This window comes from Thamnophis elegans, chromosome 13, assembly GCF_009769535.1.
Source record: "Thamnophis elegans isolate rThaEle1 chromosome 13, rThaEle1.pri, whole genome shotgun sequence".
Lineage (NCBI taxonomy): Eukaryota > Metazoa > Chordata > Lepidosauria > Squamata > Colubridae > Thamnophis > Thamnophis elegans.
In genome coordinates this window covers 19804069-19813612 of record NC_045553.1, presented here as the reverse complement: position 1 = coordinate 19813612, position 9544 = coordinate 19804069, and positions in this window count along the sequence as shown.

Below are 9544 nucleotides of genomic sequence, written 5' to 3'. Positions count from 1 at the left end.
GACTTCCTGGGAGGAGCCTACTGGTGAAGGCAGCAAAAAATCAGCTGCCTCCGAATTTGGCTACGTACCTGTTTAGAGGATCTTCCATCTGACGTCTTATCAGGTTTTCTTATCCTTCAGGCAAGAGGGAAGAAGAAAACTGTTTTGCTGGCAAATGCTCTTCGATTTTTGCAGCTTTGTGCTTGCAAGGAAAGGGGGGCTAGCCCAAGGCAGAACGGCTGTCCGTGGGGAACTTCAAACTGCCTTGTGCAGGACAAAGTAGGTCTCTCCCACTCTGCTCTAAGTTTTGTTTGATTTAATCTTATCACGAGCTGAATCCGTTTACTGCGAGGACAATAATTGCTTATCAACATTTTAGCTTCTTCTCTTTTTCTCCTCCGAAAAATTATTTACTCAGAGGCTTTTAAAATGGCGCCGAGCAGGCTGGTTTCTCCGGTAATAACGAACACTTTTTGCTAATTCTCACAAGACTCCAAAAGATTCAAAACAAAAGAGATAGCTTATCATATGTTTTGGTTTCACAATAGAAGAATTTTACTCCTTCATTAACTTTGCTTATTTGGAAGTTAAATGGTGATGAATCTGTTGAACGGCTTGTTACAATGTTTACTCACTGAAACTTTTGCCAAGCCTTAAACTTCAAATAAAAGCCTCTTTACTTAAAGCTGCATATTTAGGCAATACAGTTTTATTAACTGCAGGCAGAAATTTTGAAATGGCCTCAAAACCAAATATTAACTTGAAGTCGTCACCCTCTACTTCCAGGGGCACATCCTCAGTGCCTGGCACAAAGCTGCAGCCTCCGCTTCCTACGCCCCCTGCTGGGGATGTGTTAACGAAAGAATTTTTTTCTGAGTAATCTAAGCGAGGCTCTTAATGCACAGACAATTAAAATGGAAGATAAATTTAGAGATAATAGAGAGAGAAAAAGAGGAAATAAAAGAAATGAAAGAAGAAATTAAAAGTGAAATTAAAAGTGAAATAAAAGGACTTAACAGGAGTTGTATGAGAAATTTGAGGCTAAGGTTGATAAAATTAGAGATGACATGCTGAGTCTTGTAACTGTATTAACAGAACATATTTCTGGAGTGGAAGATACTCTAGAGGTTCTTAATGATGCCAATGCTAACTTGACATTGAAAACAGAGGTGGTGGAACAAAAAGTGGAAAATGCTGAAAAAGAAATCATTATGATACAGTACCGACAAATGGAGTTCGCATTAAGAGTAGGGGGCTGCGTGAGGAGAAACAGGAGAACCTGAAACAGATCCTATCGGAAGCTTTTGACCGCCTGATGGAAGACCAGGGACCAACCAAGGCTGGCAAATTGAAAGCTTACCGCGTTAACTCCTGGCTGGCAAAGCAGAAGCAGCTCCTCGAGACATCGTTATATTTACTACAAGAGAGTTCAGAAATATGGTACTGCAAGTGTTTAACACTAGCTTCAAATTGGCGGTGAAGACCTGGCTGTTTTGAAAGAGATACCACCTCAAATGTTAAGAGCCAGAAGAGACTAGCTTTTTTGGTCGAGAACTCAGAAATCGTCAGATACAGTATAGATGGGATGGTGCACCATTCGGCATCCATTACATTTGATAAGCAAGGTACGCCTCAACTCTGTATGAAAGCCGAGATTTTTATTATAATATATTGAAGGCCGGACACCCTGCACCATCTGGACTAGAGAAAGACCACAAGAGGACAGGATAGCAGCAAACTATACAACACCAGACAAGATGGAGCATCTCTCTCTCTAGAAGTGCAAGGTGCTATGGAACCAAGACCTAGCCGCATGACTACTAGACGTATGGAGAAACAAGCTAAGAAGCAACAGCATCAACAATCATCGGCCATCGATCAAGGAACTACAACAACAAATCTGGAAGCAGTGGGAGGAGCTAGACCTAAGGTTAACAGGCCGTGCAGGAAGCTCTAAAAAACGCTTCAACCAACCAAAGATGACAACTAAGATTTTAACATGGAATGTCAACGGACTGAACTCCCCACAGAAGAGGAAGAAAATATTTCATTATCTAAACAGTTTAAGAACGATGTAATTTGTTTGCAAGAAACTATATCAAGTCAACTGATCAAAATATTGATCAACTCAAAACTTGGTCAACATTTTGCAGCTTCTGCTATGGAAAAGAAGAATGGTATAGTTGTATACTAAGAAAAGATATGAAAGCTGAATTAATAGAAGCAGATCCCTTCGGAAGATATATTGCTTTAGACTTAATCTTAGAAGGGAAAAAAAAGACATTACTTTGGGAATTTATGCTCCCAATCAACAGCAGATAGATTCTATAGAAATCTTCATGCTAAAGTAGTACAGTGGGACTATAGTTCCTGTATACTATTGGGTGACTGGAATGTGAGTGATAGACACTAAGAGGATAAGAAGATTTCCCGCCTAAATACCAAGATGCGAGCAAAGTTACCCAATCTTCTTTGACATTATGGATGATTTTGAATTGAGAGATATTGGCGAGAAAGAATGCAGAGTAATATGGACTTCACTTTCTTCTCGGACAGGCATCAATTCCTTTCAAGGATTGATTTTATTCTAACCACTAATGATTTGCTTTCTAGGGTCAAGGAAAACAAAGATTGCAGCTCGCGTCCTTTCGGACCATAACCCAGTTTGGATGGAGTGGGAAGGGTAGTGCAGCAAGAAGGTTTTGGAGGACTGAATGAAAATTTATTTAGATATGAAAACTATTTAATGATTGTAAAAATTACTATTGAATATTTTGTTTTGACTATGAATAAGGGTACATCTATGGAATTTGTATGGGATGCAAGCAAAGCGTATATGGAGGAGTTTTGATGGAATATAAATAAAACACATAGAAATAAGCAAGGGTTTTAAAACGAACAGAACTGGAGAGGAAAATTAAGAGAAAGAAGCTGGAGTTAACAAGGAAACCAGACGATACAAAGGTTAAGGAAGCTATTAACATATTAAAAATCTCAATTTGAAATGTTGATCTCTGACCAGGTAGCTACTAATTTATTATATGCAAAACACAATACTTTTTGTAATGCAAACAAACCTGGCAGATGGTTAGCTTATCAGATAGGAAAAAAAGGAAAACTCGAATATATCTAAACTGATTACAGAGGGAAGGAGGTGTTCCAACAGGAAGAGATTCAAAAGGCTTTTCTGGGAATTTTTTACAGAACTGTATAAAGGGGATAAAATTAATGGTTAGACATAGACAAATATTTAGACACGGAGAAAATACCTTCAGTTAGAGAAGAACACAGGCAAAAATTGAATAAACAATAACCTCGGGGGAAAATCCGGCAGGTAATTAAGCAATTAAAGCCAGGGAAAGCACAGGTACAGATGGCTGACAGCGGTTTATCACAAAAACTTACAGTTAGAAATGGTAGAACCCTCTTAGAGAATTATTTAATATGATTCAAACGGAAGGTAAAGTTCCCTCCATCTTGGAAGACAGGTTATATCTTTGATACCCAAAGAAGATCAAGATACTACTCAACCCAAAATTATTAGACCCATTTCATTACTGAATGTAGATTATAAAATTTTTACTAAAATATTAGCAAATAGGTTAATGTTGGTCACTCAACAATTGATACATACGGACCAAACAGGTTTTATACAAGGGAGACAGATGAAAAGTAATGTTAGATTCATTATTAATGCATTAGAATATTTGGGAAAGAACAACCAGATCCCTGCTGCGTTTATATTTTTGGATGCTGAGAAGGCCTTTGATCGAGTTAATTGGCAATTTCTGTGAAGATACTGCAAAAAATGCAGATAGGAGATAATTTTTTACAGTCAATTAAAGCAATATACCAACAGCAAACAGCACAAATCATAGTCAATGGAAGTTAACAGACTCTTTTCAATTGGAAAAGGTACAAGACAGGGCTGTCCTTTGTCCCCATTATTGTTTATTATAACTTTGGAAGTCATTGTTGAATAAAATACGGGGCTTGGATGGTTTAAAAGGGATCAAGATTAGGCAGCAAGAATATAGAGTCCGCGCTTTTGCGGATGATTTGGTCATAATATTGGAACAACCGCAGGAATCCAGTATGGTTTTAATGAATATCGATTAATCAATATGGTCAAGTGTCGGGCTTTAAAATAAACTTAGGAAAAACCAAAATATTAGCTATAAATATGAATATTAAACAAAAGGAAGAATTAGGAGTGATGCTAGGATGTGAGGTAGTTAAAAAGTCAAATATCTTGGAGTTAACATTTTAACTTCAAATGGGAAATTATATAAGCATAATTATGAACCACTTTGGCATAGCATACAGACAGAGATGAAAAAATGGGAGAAATTGCACTTATCTTTGCTGGGTAGGATAGCGGCAGTGAAAATGAACATTTTACCAAAATTTTTATTTCTCTTCCAAATGTTACCTATACTTAAAAAAGATGCGAACCTTTTAGAATGGCAGAAGGGTATCAACAAATTTGTGTGGCAGGAAAGAAGCCGAGGGTAAAGATGAAAATAATGCAAGATGTACGTGAGAGAGGAGGATTGAAACTACCTAATTTAAAACTATATTATGATGCAGTGGCATTATCTGTAATTAGTGATTGGACTCATTTAACCAATGATAGAATATTGAACATTGAGGGACACGATCTGGTATTTGGTTGGCATGCTTACCTGTTATTCAACAAAAAATTGGATAAGACCTTTAAAAGTCATATTTTAAGAATGCTTTATTGCGGGTCTGGAAGAAATATCCAATATAAATTAAATGACAAGATACCCATGTGGGCAATTCCTAGACACGCAATTGAAAATATGAATACAGCACAAAAACAGGACAGAATTACTTACAGACAGCTTCTTACCTCGGAAAGGGGGGTATTACAATTAAAATCTTTAGAGGTATTAAAAGAGGAGAGGTAGTTCAAACATGGTTCCAGTATGGGCAATTACAGGCTAGGTGGAAAATAGATCAAAAAATTGGTTTTATTCAAGTTGAGGATAATCTGTTTAAACAAATAAGAGATCAAAGCTTAATGCATATAAAGAGGATATATAATGTATTAATACAGATGGATTCGGAAACAGAATTAGTTAAAGATTGTATGATAAAATGGGCTCAAATATTGAGGAACCAATAATGTTGGATACATGGAAAGAATCTGGGTAAGAAATGTGAAATTTACACAAGCTCAAAATCTGAGAGAAAATTTTTACAAGATGTTCTATAGATGGCATTTAGATCCTAAAAAGTTGGCTTCTATGTATCCGAATGTACAGCCTAAATGTTGGAGGTGTGGTTCTCTCGATGCTACATATTATCATATATGGTGGACCTGCCAAAAGGTTAAGGCATTTTGGATAAAAATATGGTGGGTCATGCAAAATGTTTTTAAAAGAAGGATAAAGTTTAGTCCTCAGTTATTTTTACTAGGTATATGTACTGACTTTACAGTGGTAGAGACCAATTTGATTCTGCACCTGATAACTGCAGCAAGACTGTTGGTGGCGCAATATTGGAAGAAGGAAGACTTGCCTACAATCCAAGAATGGACATTGAAAGTAACAAACTTAGCTGAAATGGCTAAAATATCGGCATATCTCAAAGATCATTCAAATGAGAGATATAAACGAGACTGGAAAAAATGGATTGACTATATAAAAAATAAATACGGGACTAAGAAATTCCAGTTAGCCTATGCTTAAGATCAGAAATGATTTAAACTGTAAAAGTCAGTTCAGTAAGAAGAAGCTAAGGTCAATCTAGAATGTCATTAATTTCTTTATTTCTTTTTTCTCAATAGATTTTAGACTGTGTTAGTTAAAAATCCATACCGTGTACGGGTTCTGGGAAGTCGGGGGGGGGGGGAAGGAGGAGGGGGGGTGGGGTGGTGGAGGGAGGGAGGGGCTACACACAACAAAAAAAAATTGTACTTCAATGTCTAATGATTGACAACTGATGACATATTTGTGTTTTTTTTTTAAAGAAAATAAAAAAATTGGAAAAAAAAAAAAAAAAAAAAAAAGGGCAAATATTTTCTGATGCAAAAAACTTAAATTCTTCCCAGATTCAGGTGAACTTGCTTCTTTGAAGAGACAGCCCCTTCTTGTGCAGAGGAAGAAAAAGAACACAGGGAGTCCTTGACTTACTGCAGTTCATTTAGTTAATGTCCAAAGTTACATCATCACTGAAAAAAGTGGGTCATGACCGTTTTCGACTGTTGCAGCTTCCCATAGTCGCTGATCAAAATTCTGAGGCTTGGCAACCGGTTCGTATTTATGATGGTGCAGTGTCCTGGGCTCACGTGATCACCTTTTGCGATGGTTGTTAAACAAATCTGGGTTCTCCATTGACTTTGCTTGTCAGGTCCCAAAGTGACTCCTGAACTCTGCAACCGTCATGAATGAGTCCTTGTCAAGCATCTGGGTGTAAGTCACATGACCATTGGGAGGCAATGGCCATCGGTCTGAAAAGGGTCTAAAGTCACTTTTCAGTGCCACGGTCCACTAAATGACTGTTGAAGTCACGGCTACCTGTATATTATTACAAAAGCCATAGCTGCCTGTGTATACCTGGAAACTTTAGGCAATTACTCTTATCTTACTCACTGAGGAAAGGCCTTGCCAACCAGGACGGAGCCCCGGAGGGACGCACATACCGATCGGGCTCTGTTCTCATGGGCAAAGGAGGCTTTTTGCAAAGACGACTGGAGTCTATTGGGACAATCACTCGTTCTGCAGGCCTCAGCAAGCCTTTGCTTGAGGCAAAACCGCAGCAGGGAGGCTGGAGAGGAGACAGCTCCATTGATCATCAAGGTCTACGTAGGGTAAGTGACCCCGTCAGGCAGGAGAGATCTCTCAGTGGGTTGGGGGAGGCAGTCTTGAGAGGCCCGGAAGCACTAGCCTTCCCCCTCCCTCGGCCTTCCCCACCCTGAGATTCCTCATGCACTGAAAGACGTATGCATTCGATTAGAGAGAGGAGGGTGCGATCCCGTTCAAGTTACGTGATTCACCCTACGAATACTCCGGTTGCAGATGTAACTGGCAGGCTCCATTACATTCAAACTTGAGGACTGCCTGTATACAGCACAGTTTAGCAATATCCAACAGCCATTACATACCCAATGTTTCTGCCACTTGTTGGGCGAGATTCGCTGTGCCAGAATGCAGATTACCATCCACTGTGAAGACTTTGCTGTATGGATTGAATTTTGCACTAGCTCTGTCTCCCAATAAATAGGCAGTCAGCCATACTGGAGGTTCCTGTGTGAAGTGACAGGAATCTTTCCCTGGGGAGGAGAAAGTCTGTCAAACACACATCTAGGTTCTATTAAAATTATTACAATATTACACACACACATTTTGGAGAGTGGGGAGTACAGGCAGTCCCCCACTTACAAAACACAGTTGAGCACAAAATGTGTGTTATTAAATAAAGCATTTGTTAACTCAATTTGTCCTATTTTATGATTTTTTTGCCAATGTTTGTTAAATGAATCACTGCAACTTTCATAAATATGAGTCAACAGTCAAGCTTTTGAATGTAAATCACGTGGCCATTGGGATGCTGCAATGGTCATAAGTGTGAAAAAATGGTCATAAGCCACTATTTTCAGTGCCAATGGTCAATAAACTGTTGTAAATCAAGGACTACCTGTAATCTACCGTTTTCCCAAAATAAGACCTCCATGGAAATAAGCCCAATCGGGCTTTTGAGGCATGCAGTAAAATAAGCCCTCCCCCCAAAATATAGCAACACCGCAGCAGCCATGAGGGACCACGCTCGCCGCCTCCTGCACCTCAAAAATAATAAGTCCTCCTGAAAATAAGGCCAACGCGTATTTCGGGGGTCAAAGAAAAATAAGACCTGTCTTATTTCGGGAAAACACGGTATCAAGGAGAGGTTTGGATATCATGGTTTAATCAAAAACAAAAACAAAAGAAACATAACAATCCATAAAAGGTGAGACCCTGAATAATAAAAGGGAGTCACCAGACCCTGTCTTCAAAGACAAAAGTTTCAAAAGAGGCCCACTGTAAGCATTTAAAATCAATGATCCATTTAAACTGCCACAGATCAGTAGCTGACAGCATAATTCTCACCAACACTCTGAAATGACATGACACCAAGTTTTTAAACAGAAATTAGAAGTGTGTTCTAAACAGTTGTATTGCCGCTACTAACATGCCTCTTTAGTATCAAGTGCCAATGACTGCATGGCTGGAAATCCTTCTGCAACAACCTGACTGACCAAAGGATTAATAGGATCAATTCAGAAAGAGGGTAGCCCAGCTCTAAGAAAGCTCCTTAGTGTAGAGTGAGGGGAGGAGGTGTTGGGGTTGAGGGGCTACAGGCTCTTTTCAGCCAAGAGTCAGTATTTTCCTCTCCCTGGGAGGAAGTACAATGAGAATTACCCCCTCCCGAAATAAGAGGAATCCATGAAAATCATCTCTGTGGCTGGGCTGCTTGGAACATGCCAACCACCTTATGATTTAAGATTTAGTTTATTGTATGCCGCCCTTCTCGGGAGGGACTCAGGGCGGCGTACAACTCAAAGGGGAAAAGGGGATACAAACACAATACACATAATTAAAATACACAAGAGTCATACAGCCATACAAGTCGAGAGGGGAGGGGAACTCATCAACCAGGCCTGCTGGCACAGCCAGGTTTTGACGGCTTTCCGGAAGGCCTGGAGAGAGGTGAGGGTCCGAATCTCCGCGGGGAGTTCATTCCAAAGGGCCGGAGGCTTACAGAGAAGGCCCTCCCCCGGGTGGTAGCCAGATGGCATTGGCTGGTAGACGGAACCCGGAGGAGGCGACCTGTGCGATCTAATGGGTCTATGGGAGGTAATTGGCAGCAGGCGGTCTCTCAAGTACCCAGGTCCAATACCATGAAGGGCTTTATAAGTTACGACTAGCACTTTGAAGCGTATCCGGAGACCGATCGGTAGCCAGTGCAGCTCGCGGAGGATAGGTGTAACCTGGGTGTACCGAGGGCACCCACAATCGCTCGCGCAGCTGCATTCTGGACGAGTTGTAGTCTCCGAATACTCTTCAAAGGCTGCCCCATGTAGAGCGCATTGCAGTAGTCCAGTCTTGAGGTCACGAGGGCGTGAGTGACTGCGCGAGTGCCTCCCGGTTCAGGTAAGGGCGCAACTGGTGCACCAGGCGAACCTGGGCAAATGCCCCCCTGGTCACAGCCGACAGGTGATGTTCTAAGGTCAGCTGTGGGTCCAGGAGGGGAGGGAATGACTTGACTTCAGTTTTTAGCATCTCAGCAGTGCCTGAATCTTCCTTCCCATACAGGAAGGCCCTCCTGGTGCCCTCAAGGGCAAGCGATCCATCCCTCTGACAGGGCAGGAGGAGCGTTACCCTCCATGGCTGCCAGGGCCATGGGTGTGGGAGGGGTGGGGGCTGCTGGACTTGGGAGGAGGGAGACATGGCTGGGGGCTCTGGGGACAGGAGATGGGCAGAGGTGAAGTCCGGCAACTCAATGCTTTCTCACACCACATGGGATTGGGGAAGGCTCTATGGAGTGGGGGTCAAAGGCG